The sequence below is a fragment of the Dipodomys merriami genome, unplaced genomic scaffold, assembly GCF_024711535.1.
Source record: "Dipodomys merriami isolate MVZ:Mamm:240054 unplaced genomic scaffold, mDipMer1.0.p SCAF_28, whole genome shotgun sequence".
Classification (NCBI taxonomy): domain Eukaryota; kingdom Metazoa; phylum Chordata; class Mammalia; order Rodentia; family Heteromyidae; genus Dipodomys; species Dipodomys merriami.
In genome coordinates, this window is record NW_027204270.1 from 15,118,336 (window position 1) to 15,135,327 (window position 16,992).

A 16,992-nucleotide genomic window follows, 5' to 3' on the forward strand; every position below is an offset into this window, starting at 1 on the left:
GGGTGATAGGGAAGATCAAGGCATCTTTTTTGTGGGCCACTCATCCTTCTTTTACATCTTGCCTTTGGCAAGGTCATCAGCTGCTCTATCATAATGATAATGTCTGGTACTGTGCTGAGCTCTTCCCATACACTTCCTCACTGAATTCCCTTAACATCCCTATCACATAGAGACTACATTATCCCTGTCTTACAGAAGGGGAATATATTGTTCAGCAAAGTTAGGCAGTTTGCTAAAGACTACACAGCCAATAAGTTTGAACAGGTCAAATGCAGATGTGCCTGGCTCCCTGCTCTTCATTCCTAACTTAGTCTCTGGTTGACAACACTTCTGAGCTCATTGCCATCATTCCCTAGTCCCTTTCACAGAAGCCAAGTACTGCTGACTAGCTTGATGGGAATTACCTGCATTTGAGGCACCTTGTTTCTACTAAAAACTAGATAGAGATGTGTGTCTGAAAAAGTGTTGTTGGCAGAGGGCCAGGTCTACCAAAAGACCTCTGCAGATGACTTGAACTTAATTTACCAAAAGATCTAGTTTAGTTGGTGACCTAGCAGATACAGAAGCTCTATTCTCTTAGTTCCACAGCTAATTTGACTTTGGATAATTCTATCTAAACTGAAACCAAATACAAATCAGTCAGTCAGTTCACTAATTTGCAACATATAATATTTATTCTTGGCAGCAATCTGTGAAAAACTTCAAGTAGCAAAGTCAAATATCATCAGAAAGCCTTTCAGCATCATTGAAGAGAAGAAAAGGAGTCTGCTACAGGTAGCCAACATTCAGTGGAAGCCTGCCTGATACATCTGCCTCTGCCATGAAAGCAAATGCCTGAGGGTCAATGTATATAGCCTACTGATACTGTCTTGTTTCTTCCATCAAAGAATTCCTGGACTCTTCTATGGCTCTGGGCTCTCCCATGACATACATAGGTGCACTGAAAAATTCCGCTTTTTCTGTTTCTTTGTTGTTGCTTTGTTTCTGTGCTGGTACTGGGGCTTGTATTCAAGGCTTTATACTCTCTGTTTTTCACTTAAAGCTGGTGCTCTACCACTTGAGTCATACCTCTACTTTCAGGTTTTTGCTGGTTAATTGGACATAAGAGTCTCTCAAACTTGTTTACCCTACCTTTTGAACCTTGATCCTCAGATTTCAGCTTCCTGAGTTGCTAGGCTTATATTTGTGAGCCAATGACAACAGCTAAAGGTGATTTTTTTTTTCTCTCTCAGTACTGGGGATTTGAATTTATGATTGCTTGAATACTGCAGCCATGCTCTCTGACTGAAATCCTCCTACCTCTGTCTCAGTCTCGTAGGTGAGTAAACCACATCAGGCTCTTCTGTTTGGTTTTTGAGATGACCTTTGACAGGTATTTAGCAACACTGACCATGTGCTAAGTTCTCTCAAAGCATCCTCTTACTGCCTCTACCACTTAGGCTTTTCTTTAGCTCTGACATCTACATAGCAGATCTTCCTTAACCCAAGGAGCTCCCATTTCACTTCATAAAATCCACCTCTCTTCTGGCTTCCTTCTAAGCCACCTACCATGGATGCTACCAGTGCAGTGGACTGGCTGCAGCACACTCAACGCTTACTCCCTTTCTCTCTGCTCCCACTGTTTTCCACTGCTTTCTCTCCATGCCTCACTCACTCACTGCTCTGGCTCCCTGATAGCCAGCCACTTGTCACCACACTAAAATACAGAAGAAAATATCATTTATCAATACAACATATATGAAATTAGTTCCTATCAGAAAGATATAAAAGCCTGGCACTGGTGATTCACACCTGTAATCCTATCTACTCAGGAGGCTGAGATCTGAGGGTCATGGTTCAAAGCCAGCCTGGGCAGGGAAGTATGTGAGGCTCTTATCTCCAATTAACCACCTGAAAAAAACAGAAGTGGCGTTGTGGCTCAAGTGGTAGAGCACTAGTCTTGAGCTGAAGAGATGAGGGACAGCACCCAGGCCCAGAGTTCAAGCACCATGACCGACAGAAGAAAAAAAAAAGAAAGAAAGAAAAGAAAAGCTGCTTGAGGCCTTGAGTTCAAATCCTAGTAAACTAAAACAACTAACAATACAAAAAAAAAGGATAATAAAAATCAAAGAACTATGCAACTAAATTTATCATTAGAAACTACATAATTCACCCTACTATTTTACAAAGGAAATTATGTGAACTACCCAAGTCATGTGTCTAAATAATGACAGGACAGAACCAGAATTCCCAGTTCCTGGACCTCCAGTCAATATTGGAGCCAAACTCCTAACTGCACTGCAAAGGCCCTCAGTGGAAAGGACTTTCCTATACCTCCCGGGTGGAATACTAGGCATGCTGCAGAGCACATTTACTATTCTCCTACTTGAAGGTGGATTCAAATATCAGTTTTGTGTGTGTGTCAGTCATGGGGCTTGAACTCAGGATCTGGGCACTGTCTTTGAGCTTTTTTACTCATACCAGTCACTTCTGGTTTTCTGATGGTTAGTTAAAGATAAGGTCTGGCCTCTGATGTAACTGTAACCTCTCCATATCGCATCTTTACAAGAAAATAAAATAAAATTTTAAAAGAGTCTCATGGACTTTCCTGCCCAGGCTGGCTTTCAATGGTGATTCTCAGGTCTCAGCCTCCTGAGTAGTTAGGATTACAGGTGTGAGCCACCAGTGCCCAGCTTCAAATATCAACTATTGATAGTTCTTTTGCTAAGAAAAAAAATTCAAACTATAAAAATGCCCCAAAGGTCTCAGGGAACATGTGATTTCAAATTCCCTAATCCACTGTCATTAGAACTGAAAAGTTTTGTGGATCAAGAACAAAAAATTGGGGGCTGGGAAGGTGGCTCAGTGGTAGAGCACTTGCCTTGTATGCATGAGGCCCTGGGTTCAATTCCTCAGCATCACATAAGCAAAAAGAAAAAAAGCTGGAAGTAGTGCTGTGGCTCAAGTGGTAGAACGCTAGCCTTGAGCTGACGAGCTGAGGGACAGCGCCCAGGCCCAGAGTTCAGGCCCCACAACCGGACCAAAAAAAAAAGAACAAAAAATTTAAGTAACAATTTACAACATTTAAAAGGACTAGGTATATTGGCTCAAGAGACAGAGCATTGCCTTAAGAGTTCCAGACCCTGAGGTCAATCCCCAGTACCATAAACATTAAAAAGAGACTTGAACTGCTTTAAGGCTAGGAGTGTGTCTAAAGTGGTATAGCATATGTCTAACAAGTGAGGCTTTCAGTTCAAACTCCAGTACTCCCCACAAATTATTATACAACAAGAGTTTTGGGGTTTTTTTTTGATACAGACAGAGAATAAACGAAAGGAATCACAGAAAAAATAGAAGTCAATAAACTGATAAGAGTTGGATTTGCTGGGTGCCAGTGGCTCATGCTTGTTGTCTTCACTAATCAGGAGGCTGAGATCTGAGAATCAAAGTTCAAAGCCAGCCCGGGCAGGAAGTCCACAAATCTCTTATCCCCAATTACCACCAAAAAAAACCAAAAGTGTGGTTCAAGTGGTAGAGCTCAGGCCCTGAGTACAAGTCCCAGTACTGCACACACACACAAACAGTTGGCCTTATGAGTAAAGAAAAATATAACAATAACATGTAGGTACTTGATGTTGTTGTTGTTGATGATGATGATGATGATGATGATGATGATGATGATGTGTGTGTGTGTGTGTGTGTGTGTGTACTGGTATTGGTACTGGTCCTGGTACTGGGGCTTAAACTCAGGGCCTCTCAACTCTGGTTTTTGTCACTTGTGGCTGGCACTCTACCATTTGAGCCACATCTCCAATTCTGATTCTTGCTGGTTAACTGGAGATAAAGGGTCTCTCAGATTTGTCTATTCTGGCTGGCTCTGAAAACTGTGATTCTCAAATCTCAGTCTTCTGAATAGGTAGGATTATAGGTGTGAGCCACTGGCATCAGGCCCTTTGTGATTTTTTAAGAAGTGCTGTCAATACGAGATAGTAACCTATCTGAAGCTTAAAAATAGGGATAATTATGGTGTATCTCTCATGAGGATGTTGGGAGAGTAAATGAGTTGACTCTGGCATGTAAGACAGGGACGACAAAGTGCTCAATAAATTAGTTGGCTGCTAGTCATTATCATCACCACCTCACAGATTCTCAAGGAGGCAGAGACATGTTAAAGACTTAAGACCACTGGGAAGGCTCATTTCCAAATTCCCAGAGTGGTAGCTGACAGTGGATTCTTGATGAGCCTGTAACAATCCCTCTAGTCATTTAATTTTCTAGATTGTCTCAATTCCTCATGAAAATCTTCTGAGACACCCTACAAAATACAAGGAGGCAAAAACACCAAGATAGTCAGCATAAGAAACTGCTTAGGTCCTCTTATCTTCTAATTCATAGAAAGAAGTGATTTTCCAAGGCTATTACAACAGAAGGAGGCTCTGTGAGACTCAGGTGTCTTTCTGGGCATGCTGCTCTGATCCAGTTCATCCAAAACTGCTCTTCATAGACCTGACTGCAAAATCCCTGGGTAACATGCTGGTCTAATGAGTGATGAGGGATTGTGACTGCATTATACTTAATGCCAACTTTTCATCCTGCAGTCAAGAGTCTCAACAAGTAATCACTACTTCAATGCTTTCAAATCCAGCCTCTTAGGTGTACAAAAGACCCTTGGCTTTGTCAGTGGTAAAGTGATAGATGCCTTCTGCTCAGGTGTGGATGTGTGGATGCTCAGGTGTGCTCAAATGTGGATGATTTCAGTGTTTTCATAACTTGATTAACAATACATTTTTTTTAGTAGAGAATAAATCTGGGCCACATATTAACACAGTACAGAATTCCAAATTCACAAATTGCCATCTAATATAAAACTGAATGGACCCTGGACACTACAGGGTACCCCATCAGGCACTGTGGTATCGAAGGCTGTGGGCTCAGCAGTAAAGGTTTGTGGCATAGGCTCCAGAAACAGGCAGCCCAGGGTGTGAATCGCTGTTCACCTTTATTACTGACTTATGACTTGAAGCAAGCTGCTTAACTTAATGGGTGTCGGTATCTTCATACGTAAAACAGGGATAATAATAGTACTTATCTCAAGAGGTAGTTGTAAGCATTAATAAGATACCTTATATAAATGAATCAATGTACATAAAGAACAGTTCTTGTAATATTTTAAGTGTTCATTAAATGTTAACTATTATTACCTACCACCATAAATCGTTTAAATAGGGATACAGGTGGACCCATTGCAACAATGAGATGTACAAGTCGTTATGTCAAAAAATGAACTTTACAACTTTGGTGTGGGGGGTGGAGGAGGTAGCAGGAAGGATTGGGGGGGGGGTGGGGGGAGGATGGGAAGGGGAAACAAAGGAGGAGGCCGCAATGCTTGATAAGAAATGTACTCATTATCTTACCCATGTAATTGTAACCCCTCTGTACAGTATTTTCACAATAAAAAAAAAGTAAACATAACAGAATTGGCTAGTATATTTGGGACACTGAGGTAGCAAGATTATGTCTATGTAAGCCTGGGCTGCAGAGCAAACGTGAGGCCAGCCTGAACTACGTAACAAGTCCCTGTCCCAAAGAATAAAAAACCATCAGGTGCCAGTGACTCACGCCTGTAATCCTAGCTATTCAGGAAGCCAAGATTTGGAGGATCATGGTTTGAGGCCAACCTGGGCAGAAAAGTTTGCTAGACTCCATCTCCAAAAGTCCAGCAAAAGGGAGGACTGGAGCCATGGTTCATGTGGTAGAGCAACAACCTACCAAGTGCAAGGCAGTAAGTTCAAACCCCACTATCCAAAATATATTTTTTTGGTGGGGGGGTCCGGTCGTGGGGGCTGAACTCTGGGTCTGGGTGCTGTCCCTTAGCTCTCAGCTCAAGGCTAGCGTTCTACCACTTGAGCCACAGCGCCACTTCTGGCTTTTTTTCTTTTGGCTTATGTGGTGCTGAGGAATCCAACCCAGGGCCTCAGGCATGCAAGGCAAGAGCTCTACCACTGAGCCACCTTCCCAGCCCCTATCCAAAATATTTTTAAGATAATAAAATACAAGAGTACCTCCAAAATACTCGTTTTTATCACTTTGCTTCATCATTTTTAAGTTATATATGTATTGTCTGCATATATCAAATGTTAACTAATTGGCTTTAAAAACAAACACATGCTAGACTGCTAGTTTTAAGCAGCTGGTATGGAATGGAAGTCAGGTAGGAATGAAGAAAAAGAGGAATGAGGCTATAATCCTGAGATTACTATAATCTGTAGATTACTTAAAATCCTATATACACTGAAAATTAGGAGATGAGACCCAACTTCTAAAATAACATGGTCCAATTTCCACATTTCATAGGTAAGAAGAAGTGCTTTCAGAGCTTCTAGTTCACTAATGACAGAAAACAGAATTTTGTTTCCCAAATCTTAGATGAGGATTTCTGTTAGGATTGGTTTAATATCCCTATGGATACCAGAATCTGAGTGCTCAGATATGTGTATATGTATATATAGATGTACTTATGACTGTGGTGGTTGAATCCAGGACTGAATGTGTGCACTGAACCACTGAGCTATAGCCTCAATCCTAAATCTTTTTTTTTTTTAATTCATAATAAACAGTTGTCCCTCAGATTGAATCTGGTACCTTCATGGATACCAAAATCTGTGGATGCTCAAGTCTCGTATGTAACTTATGAATATCTTTCCACATACTTTAGATCATCTCTAGATTACTTAAAATTCCTAAATATGCTGCAAATGCTGTGTTATACTGAATTGTTTAGGGAATGATAAGGAAAAAAAATCTCTACATGTCAAATACAGATACAGATGTAAGCTTTCCCCCAATATTTTCAAATTCAAAGCTGGCTGAATCCAGAAATGAGAAATCTAAGTGGAAGCAGTATGGAAGTCAATTTGGAAAGGAAAAGATGACAATCTGGGAGGTTACAGTATAAATCTAAAAGGAGTAACATTTATCAAGCATTTATTAAAGCTTATGCATGGTGTCAAGCTCTTTACATGAATGACCTTACATAATTTTTGCAAAACCAGTGAGACAGTTACTATTATTAGTCCTACTTCCCACCAAGAAAGTGGAGGCCTAGAGAGATGAAATGACTTGTCCAAATCACAAAGTCGGTGAGTGGCAGAATCAATAAAAGAACCCACGCTGTCTGACTCGGGAGCAGGAACTTTTACCACTGTAACACTGCCCAAGCTTGAGAACTTAGAATGCAGTGAAGGTCTTAATCATTGAATCTTTACTAAAATTATGTATACCTTCCTCTGATCAGAGGCACTGCAAAGATATGCAGTAAATAAAGTGGTTTTTAAATAAAAGAGGGTGGGGGAGCTCAGTAGCATGCATGAAGCCCTGGGCCCAAACCTCAGTATGACAACAACAAAAAAAAAAGAGGCTGAGACTGAGGGAGAATTATATCAAACTGCAATGGTCTGGATCTTAAATGCCCCCAAAGGCCCATGTGTTGAAGGCTTGTTCCTCAAAATGAAACTATTTGGGAGGTAGAGCTAATGAGAGGTCTTGTGGTCTCTGGGAGTGTGCCCCTGAGGAGGACAGTGGGTCCCTGGTTTCTCCTTTTTTTGTTTCCCCACCATGGTACATGGTTTTGCTCCTCAAGCTCCTGACTACTGATATACTGTCACAGGCCCAAAAGCAAGGGAACAGCCTACCATGGACTGAAACCTCTGAAACTGTGAACCAAAATAACCCTTTTCTCTTTGTAGGCTGATTTAGCTCAGGTACTTATGACTCTAATAGAAAGCTGACCAACACCAGCACTAGCCACACATTCCTCTAGCCCCCCACTTCTACCCCTTCCTTGTCCAAGCCATGCAGCTGGTAACAGTGTAGTTGAGAGATTTGAGCTGGTCTCCTAGCCTTGCTTGTGCACCCAGCATGTTTTCACCGAGCTCAGGTGCTTCCTGCAGCCCAGCACTACCCAGGGAAGACAGTCTATTCTGCACACACTGCTCTCAGGGAGCTCTGGTACAACTTGGAAGAGATGGCTCTTCCTTTCCTTGCACTTTTGTAGTGAAGCACCAGAAACACCCAGAAGAGGGCGGACTCCATCCTCTGCTGTGTGTCCTGCTGCTACCCAGATTACTCCACCTGGAACCACTGTGTACATTTCAGAACTCCACTCTCCTCCTGTAAGCTTCTTTCTTTGTCTTTGAAGAAGGAAGGCAAAGCTTTCATCTCTAGCTTTCCCTGGCCCATCACCAGGGAGTATAACAAGAGAGTTATCTTAAGGAGCTAATAAAAAAAATGCAAAAGAGAGGGGAGTTCTTTACTGCCTTTACTCTGGGAAAGAGCCTGTGGGATTCCATTGTTATTTGCTCAAAATGTTCAGAGGAAGACATGAAAAATTTCATCTTCAACATTTTCCTCCCCTTCCCCCCGAAAAAAAAGAACTCTAGGGGCCAATTATTCCACTGTCTTGGACTTTGACCTTGAAAACTCTCCCTCTGGTTTTTAACCTGACTGGAACTGAGGGCAGCTAACAGCAGAGAGCCCACTGAATGAGCAGCTGTGTCTAGGATGATCTAATTTAATGGCCACCAGGCCTTCACAGCAACCTTAGGAAGTCATAATGTCATGCCAAACCTACAAGCTAAATGGGCAATAAGTTCTACTGCCACTTAGTTTAAACATATTCTATTAGTTCCCGCTATGATCACCACATCATGCAAAGAGCTAGGCACTGAAAATGGGGGCAGTCCTTTGAAAAATAAGTTAATATCAAAGAACAGATAAAAACAGGGAGTAAGCAGAGCCAGAAGAGAAGTGGTGAAACAGGAAGGAGGACTGCCTGCAAACAAGGCAGGGGCACTAGGTAGATGCCAACGATACTACCTGGATGAGGAGAGGGCTTGCCATCGTCTCCCTTGCTTCTGCATGTCGCAGGCCAACAGGAGCTTATCACAGGCACTACTACCCAGGGGGTTCTGAGGTGGACTTTAGCAATGTCACTTTGAATACTTAACTTTCAAATGGTGTTTTTCCAAATGTGAGTTAATGTGTAGAGATGCTCATCATGCTATTTGCAACTTAAGATGTTTAAATTTTTTCTGGGCCTGGAGCTGTTAGTCAGTTGTAGAGGCCCTGGGTTCCATCATTAGCACTGCAAAATTAATAATAATTATTACTATTTTGTTTTTGTCTGAGTCCAGAACTCAGACTTGTTATCTGACACTTTACGCTCATTGGCACCTGGGCCATGTCTCTAACCTCACTAGTATATTCTTTTTGTCGGTGGTGGGGCTTGAATTCTGGGCTTGGGCGCTGTTCTTGCACTCTTCAGCTCAAGGCGAGCACTCTACCACTTGAACCACAGAGCCACTGCTGGTTTTCTAGTGGTTTATTGGATATAAGAGTCTCATGCCTGGGCTGGCTTTGACCCAGATCTTCAGATCTCAGCCTCCGAGTAGCTAAGATTATAGGCATAAGCCACCAGCACCCAGCTTAGTATTATTTTTTAAACAGAGGCAATAATATTTACTGCTTGGTTGCTATGAGGATTATGACATAATTATGTACTAGTACAGTGCCTGGCACTGTCAATTTTATTATCAACATTACCATGTTCTGGGATGGGGTGTAAGAGCAAACTACTCTGAACCAAAGTTAATGACTGTAGACTGAGGAATATCTAAACACAAAGCCACTAGCAACTCTGTGGTACCTACCACCCACCAACAAGTACCAGATGGAAGAAAAATGGCAAGTCTACTCCTGCCAAAGCTCCCAGCACCACCTTCTGGAACTCACAGGACAGAGAGCCAAAGGAGTTAAGATGATGCTATGGTCAGGCTAGTTTTAGGGGGCTGACAAACAGGCAAAACTAGTGGGTTCAGTCAGAAGTAGGATCTTATACTGCTCATTTTCTTATATTGGTTATTTGGTTATTGTGGTCACGTAGTTATTTGGCACCTCCAGAACTATTACACTTCTAATTGTTTCTAAACTCCATCTTTCTTGGAATCCATCCTTAAGTATCTCATATTGCTTTGTTCTGTCCAGTTATGAATTGACCTTCTCAGAGATTCTAGTTTAGTTCTGACACAATTGGTCTCTAACAGAAGCTCTTTCCTTTCACGTAGGCAGAGCATTTTCCTGGGAAAATGCAAGGGTGACATTCTGTAGTTCTTCCTTGAATCTATTCCTTTCTCCTCTTCCTTCCCCTTTAACTTTAAAGAGGAACAGACTGCATATGCCAAGAAGCTGATACCTATAAGCAAAATACTAGCTTATTTCTACCAGAAGAATATGTAATTGAGGGGCTGGGAAGGTAGCTCAGTGGTAGAGTGCTTGCCTTGCATGCATGAGGCCCTGGGTTCAATTCCTCAGCACCACATAAGCAAACAGAAAAAAGCTGGTAATGGTGCTGTGGCTCAAATGGTAGAGCCCTTGAGCTGAAGAGCTGAGGGACAGCACCCAGGCCCAGAGTTCAGGCCCCACGACCGGGCCCCCCTCACCCCCAAAAAAGAGTATGTAATTGAGATTTTTGCCATTCCACAATCTTTACTTGCCTTTTTTCTTTAAATTAGGAGCTAGGAATGTAGTTCAATAGCACAGCACATGATTAGTATATATAGACCCTTAATTTGATCACTAACATCAATGATAAATTAACAAAAAAAATTTTCAAGAAGAAATGAATGTGGCATCTGCTGAGACATGTCTACATCTTACTTGTCTCACATCATGACATAGACATTGATTTCTATAAACAAATCATTGGATAGATTTCTATATTATACAAACATTCAATTAGGCTTGACCAGAAAGGAAACAAAGGTTCTTCAAAGGTACTACAAAAGGTACTTAAAAGCTCTGAAGTCAAGGTTACAGAACAGTGGAAAATAGTTGGTTTCATGACCTCAGTTTGGTGATGCTACATATCCCACCCTTCTGTGGGGCCAAGGACCCCTCTGAGAAACAATTAAAGAGATGTCCTCTGTTCCCAACATGTCAGTTACACAAATCTGCAAGCATCTTCAAAAGATCATGGGTCCCCTGCAACTCAACAATTTACACCAGATTAATAATCCCTGATTTAGGCTGGGAAGTGGCTCAGTGGTACAGCGCTTGCCTTGCATGCCTGAGGCCCTGGGTTTGATTCCTCAGCACCACATAAGCAAAAAGAAAAAAGCCAGAAGTGGCACTGTGGCTCAAGTGGTAGAGCACTAGCCTTGAGCTGAAGAGCTGAGGGACAGCGCCCAGGCCCAGAGTTCAGGCCCCACAATCAGACCCAAAACAAAAACAAAAATAATCCCTGATTTACATGGATCGGCTATACCATGATTACTTTATGTAAAGATCATGATTTTCAGGATGTGGAGTTAAGTAACAAGAGGGAAAAGAAGGCAGGCCAACTTCCTTCCCTTGCACAATGAGTGCTGTCAGAATCTCACAGCTGCATGCACTCTGCAAATGAAATACTGTACCTTCTGCATGACTTAAAGAAAGTGACAATCTCATCTCTGAATTTAAATGCCCTTAATATTAATTCTCCTTCCAGTGTGGTTAGTAGCTTGCTTCTCTGCATTATCAAGATGATGGCTTTAGAAGGCAGGGTATTGGATATCCAGAAAACCATATGCCCCCAATCCAATTTCCCTGTGAAAATCAAAGCACTCACTCAATGGAAGAGTTGAAAGAGGCTGAGGGGTCATTGCCTTCCCCCAGGGTGCCAGAACAGGCAGCACTCCAGAAGGGTAATATAAATACTCAGTATGAGGCAACAGGGCACACCAATTTGTTTTTCAATCTATTTTATTTCAGTTCAAAGCATCATTGCAGACAGATAGTCCAAGAAAACAAACCACACTTTGGTTATACTCAGTCTTCCTCAATCTCCAAAAGCAGTTGAGTATTGCCAAACTGTGGCTTGTTTTCCTGGGCTGCTGTCTGCACTGATGCTTTGAACTGAAATAAAATAGATTGAAAAACAAATTGGTATGCCCTGGCTCTTCCTGCAGTTTCATATTATCCTTCAAAGCTACTGTTGCCACCTACTCTTTACTGGAACCCAACAGACCCAAATCACAGAGTAGAACTGCAATCCTCAGATGTGGAGGGCCCACCCAAACCTAAAATAGCAATTTAATTCAGGGCTTGTTGTTTAACATTGCATTAACATGCCACTCTTTGTCCAGTTCACTGCTCCATTTGCTGAACTGGATTATATCTTCTGATGACATGTGCAAGGCAGTTAGTGGATATAGTTTAAAGCAAAACTTAACACTGCCATCTTACTTGTATAGGTCCCTTGATTTATTACTGCCTCTAATGAGTTATGTTCATCAGCCCAAACATCATCCTATGTTTACCTGTTAAAAGAAAAAGCCTGCTACTTCTACCAAAGCACTCGGTATTCTGTGTTAAAAGTATGCAACATTATTTTGAAAATACTGACAGGAAATACCTTATCTGCAAACATCAAATTTGGAAATTACCACCAACTAGAAGCCTGATCTTTTCTTAAACTGCCTTTAAAAATGCAGATTTTAGCAAGGCACCTGTGGCTTAAGCCTGTATTCCTAGCTACTCAGGAGTCTGAGATCTAAGGATAGAGATTCAAAGCCAGCTCAGGCAGAAAAGTCTGTGAGACGTTTATCTCCAATTAACCACCAGAAAATTGAAAATGGTGCTGTGCTCAAAGTGGTAGAGGGCTCACCTTGAGCTAAAGAGCTCAGGGAGAGTGCCCAAACCCCAAGTGCAAGCCCCATAACTGGCAACAACAAAATAATAATAAAAATGCAGATTTTGTTGGATACCAGTGGTTCACACCTGTAATACTAGATATTCAGGAGGCTGAGATCTGAGGATTGCAGTTGGAAGCCAACCCCAGGCAGGAAAACCTGTGAGATTCTTATTTACAATTAATCAGCAAAAAGCTGGAAGTGAAGCTGTGGCTCAAGTGATAGAGCACTAGTTTTGAGCAAAACAGCTTAGGGACAGTGTGTAGGCCCTGAGTTCAAGTCCCAGAACTGGCAAACACATGCAAGCGCGTGCACGCGCACACGCTCGCACACGTACGTGCGCGCGCGCACACACACACACACACACACACACACACACACACACACACACACACACACACACACACACACACACAGATTTTTGGCCATGCACTGTAGCTCAAGCCTGTAATCCCAGCTACTTGATTAGTAGAGATCGAGAGGATCGTGACTTAAGACAAAATGTTCACCGCATTCCATCTCAACCAACAGCTGGGCATGGTGATACACACCTGTAATCCCAACCACATGGGAAGCATAAATAGGAAGACTGCAGTCCAGAACAGCTTGGGCATAAATACAAGATTCTTTAAAAAAAAATAACTAAAGCAAAAAGAGCTAGAGGCTGTGGTTCAAATGGCTGAGTACCTGCCCAGTAAGTGCAAAGCACTGAGTTCAAACACCAGTTTAAACAAAACAAAACAACCAACCAAAGAAAAGTATTTTGGGTTCAGTGGTAGAGCATGTGCTAGAGCCCTGGGTTTCATCGCTACTGCCCCTCCCCACAAAATGCAGGTACCTGTGATGGAGGCACACACACAGCTTCCAGCTTTACATGCTCTATCTACACAACTGTAAAATTTAGTTTTAAAAAATTAAATCGCATTTGGAAAACTTGTTTCCTAAACACAAACAAGAAAAATCTGTTCCCTTCCCCCTAAAGTCTAAAAAATACTTGTGTCGGACCTAAAATTGTCTGTAACACATTTTTGTTATTTAGTACCTTAGTTTGCATTGGGGGCCAAATTTTGGTTTCCTAAATGGAATTCAGCAGTATGTATAACAACATGCTCCCAGAACTACCCAGGCTGAGGAAGGAGGGCAGCCTGAATTCACCAGTGCAAGACCAGCAAGACCATCTCAAGCCTATCAATACCGTTTTTTTGTTATTTAAGGAGAAACACAATTCTTTAAGCAGGCATTTAAAGAATATCCAAATGTACACAGAGAGCAGACAAGCCATCTTTAACTGGTCAAGAACATGCAAGTATACCAACAGAAATCCAGAGCCAGGCACTGGGCACAATACAATTTCTCATTCCTTTCATTCTCTGACATCCCAAGTTCCTGTACCCCTTATAGTCTCCAAGGCCCCTGGAGAGTTCTTCCCCTTGGCTTCTTTCCCTTTTCCCTTACTGGACTAGTTCTGTTATGTATCAATTTCCACAGTAAACCTTCTAACCACTCAGGTTAAGTCTAAGCACTGTTTTGTTCCCTTTAGAGCAGCTGCCACAATTTTAAGTCCCTGTTATTTTTGCACTGCCCAGACACTAAGTTTTAGTATCTACCCCAGTGCCCCCTGACTGCCCTAGTATTCACAGGGCCTCTATAGTGGTGCTTGGTATACAGTGAACCCTCAAATATTTGCTCAAGGGACCTGGATTTGTTTAATATCTTCCTGGAAACATGAGGTTTAGAACATTGGCTAGCAGCTGAGGACACAAAAAGTTAGGTGTGTTCCCTGTCCTTGAGGATCCCCCAAGGTAGCAGGAAAGACAACAAACAAAATAACACAGCAGGGTACGATCCGTTTAGCTTCAGCTCCCTTAGGCATAAGCTGTGTAATCTTCTTCTTCTTCTTTTTGGTGTTACTGGAGTTTGAACTCTTAGGCTCCAGTTTGCTAGGCAGGTGCCAAGCCCCTAGCCCTTTTTGCTTTCATCATTTTTCACAAAGGGTGTCCATTTTAACCAAGATTCTTTTATTTACACTTCACATGTAACTGGGAAGGTAGATATGCACCACCATAAATCCAGCTTTTTTACTGACTGAGATGATGGTCTGTCTGGACTAACTTGGAACTGAGATCCGCAGCTAAGATAATAAGTATGAGCCACCATACCCAGATATAAGCTATGAATGCTGAGACATCTCTCCTCCATCTATGAGCCAGTTTCCTTATTTATAAAACAGTAATGGTGATAAACACTATGTGTTAAAACTGAAAATTGTTTAAACCAAATTGTATATCATCTTGCTGTGAGGATTAAGTGATAGTACACACAGGGTATTTAGTACAAATACCTGGCACAAAGGAATTACTCAAATATTAAGGACTATTTTTAGTCACGATGCTATAACAGCTGTGTGTTTCAAATGATCTTTGTGAGCCAAGTGTGGCTGAACATCTCTGTAATCCCAGCACTGGGAAGGCTGAAGCAGGAGTATCTTGAGTTCAAGGCTAGCCTGGGCTACATAGATCCTGTCTCAAAAAGAGAAAGAGCTGGGCACTGGTGGCTCACGCCTGTAATCCTAGCTACTCAGGAGGCTGAGATCTGAGGAATTCAAAGCCAGCCTGGGCAGGAAAGTCCATGAGACTCATCTCCAATAAACCACTAGAAAACCGGAATTGGCCCTGTGGCTTAAGTGATAGAGCATTCACCTTGAGCTGAAGAGGTCAGGGACAGTGCCCAAGCCCAAGCTCCACGACCCACCAAAAAAAAAAAAAAGAGTGAGAGAGAAAAAAGGAGGAAGGAAAGAGGGGGGGAAGGGAAGGAAGGAAGAGAGAGGGGGAGAGAGAGAAAGAGAGGGAAAGAGGGGGAGAGAGGGAGGGAGGAAGGGAAGGAGGGGAGGGGGGAGAAATTATCAGGTGCGCTGGTAATAACACACTCTCTAAAGAATTTAAATTCCACAGCCAGTTATGGTGGCTCAAACCTGTAATCCTAGCTACTTGGGTGGTGGAGACTGGGGGCCTGAAATTCAAGACAAAAAATTGCTTTCAAGATTCCATCACAACCAATGGGGCTAGGCATGTAGGGCTTCCCAGAAATCCAGGAAAGCAAAGTTGGAGGATCATAGCCCTCACTGGTCTGGACATAAGAACCCATTCAAAAAGTGGTCATATGTGTGGATTAAGTGATAAAGACTAATGAGAAGTTCTGAGTTCAATCCCCAGTAAAAAAAAAAAAAAAAAGAATTTAAAATTCATAAAAGTACTGAGATCATATTTGCCATCGACACTACTCTATTTCCAGGGATTTGAATCATCCCTGGTACATAGCAGGTGTTCACAAAATAATGATTAAGAATATTTATATAAGAATGGGTGTTCCAAACCATTTGTTAAATAAATGATAAAAAAAAAAAAAAAGCTAAGTGTGGGAAATGGAGGTGTGGTTCAAGTGACAGAGCAGCAGCCCTGAAGAGCAGGGAAAAGACAAGGGAGAGCAGGAAGCCCTGAGGTCAAGTTCTAGTACTGGGGAGAGGGGTGAATAAGGGAGAGAAGCAAAATGTGGTGGAAACTACTCCCATTTCATAAAGGTGTCTACATTATTAAGAAAGGGTTGAGGACCAAATTTGATGACTGAAGTACAGAAAAGTTTCACTCTGACATTGTTCACATTTTCAGGAGGCATACCCTGGATTTGGACACAATTCCAAGGAAGAATAGTAGTTCCAGGTGGAGAAAACTTGAAAGAATATAAAGTCTACAGCCACTTGACCGAGGGCACAATTTGCCAGGCAACTTCGAGTAACAGTGAAGACCAGAAGGTCAAGTGGCCCTCTGCCGTGAGAAGGGACCTGGTGGAAGGCCCACGCTGACCCCCTGCGACTCCTGTCTAGGTCAGGGGTCAGCAAGCTTCTTCTGTAAGGGCCAGACGGAAATGTTTGGAGCTTGGCGATCCTGGCCTTCGAAGGCACGGGGAACAGCCACGCCAACTACTCAACTCCGCCCCGGAGCAGCAAAGCGGCCAGACCACACATCAACAGAGAACATGGCGACGTCTCCCTGACACTTCACTGGGGGGGGGGGGGGGGGAGAAGGGGGGGGGGAGAGGCACCCAAATTTCATTCCAGATTATTTACCTCCCCTTCCGACTATCTAAAAACACAAAAGCCTCCCGTCTGAGGTCCTGGGAAACAAGAGCCAAAAGGGGGGAAGGGGGAGCGGCGCCTCCGGGCCGCGGGCGGGCGCCGCGGGGGTGCGGACCGGGAGGCGCGGCGGCGCCCCGCGACCCGAGGCCTCGGCCC

At 42.7% G+C, this 16,992-nt stretch overlaps 1 protein-coding gene across 3 annotated transcripts in view; it reads right to left on the reverse strand.

The window, feature by feature from the left end:
* The window catches only part of Zbtb40 (zinc finger and BTB domain containing 40), an 89,976-nt gene that overhangs the window by 72,623 nt on the left and 361 nt on the right, over window positions 1-16,992 (reverse strand). The window lies entirely within an intron of this gene.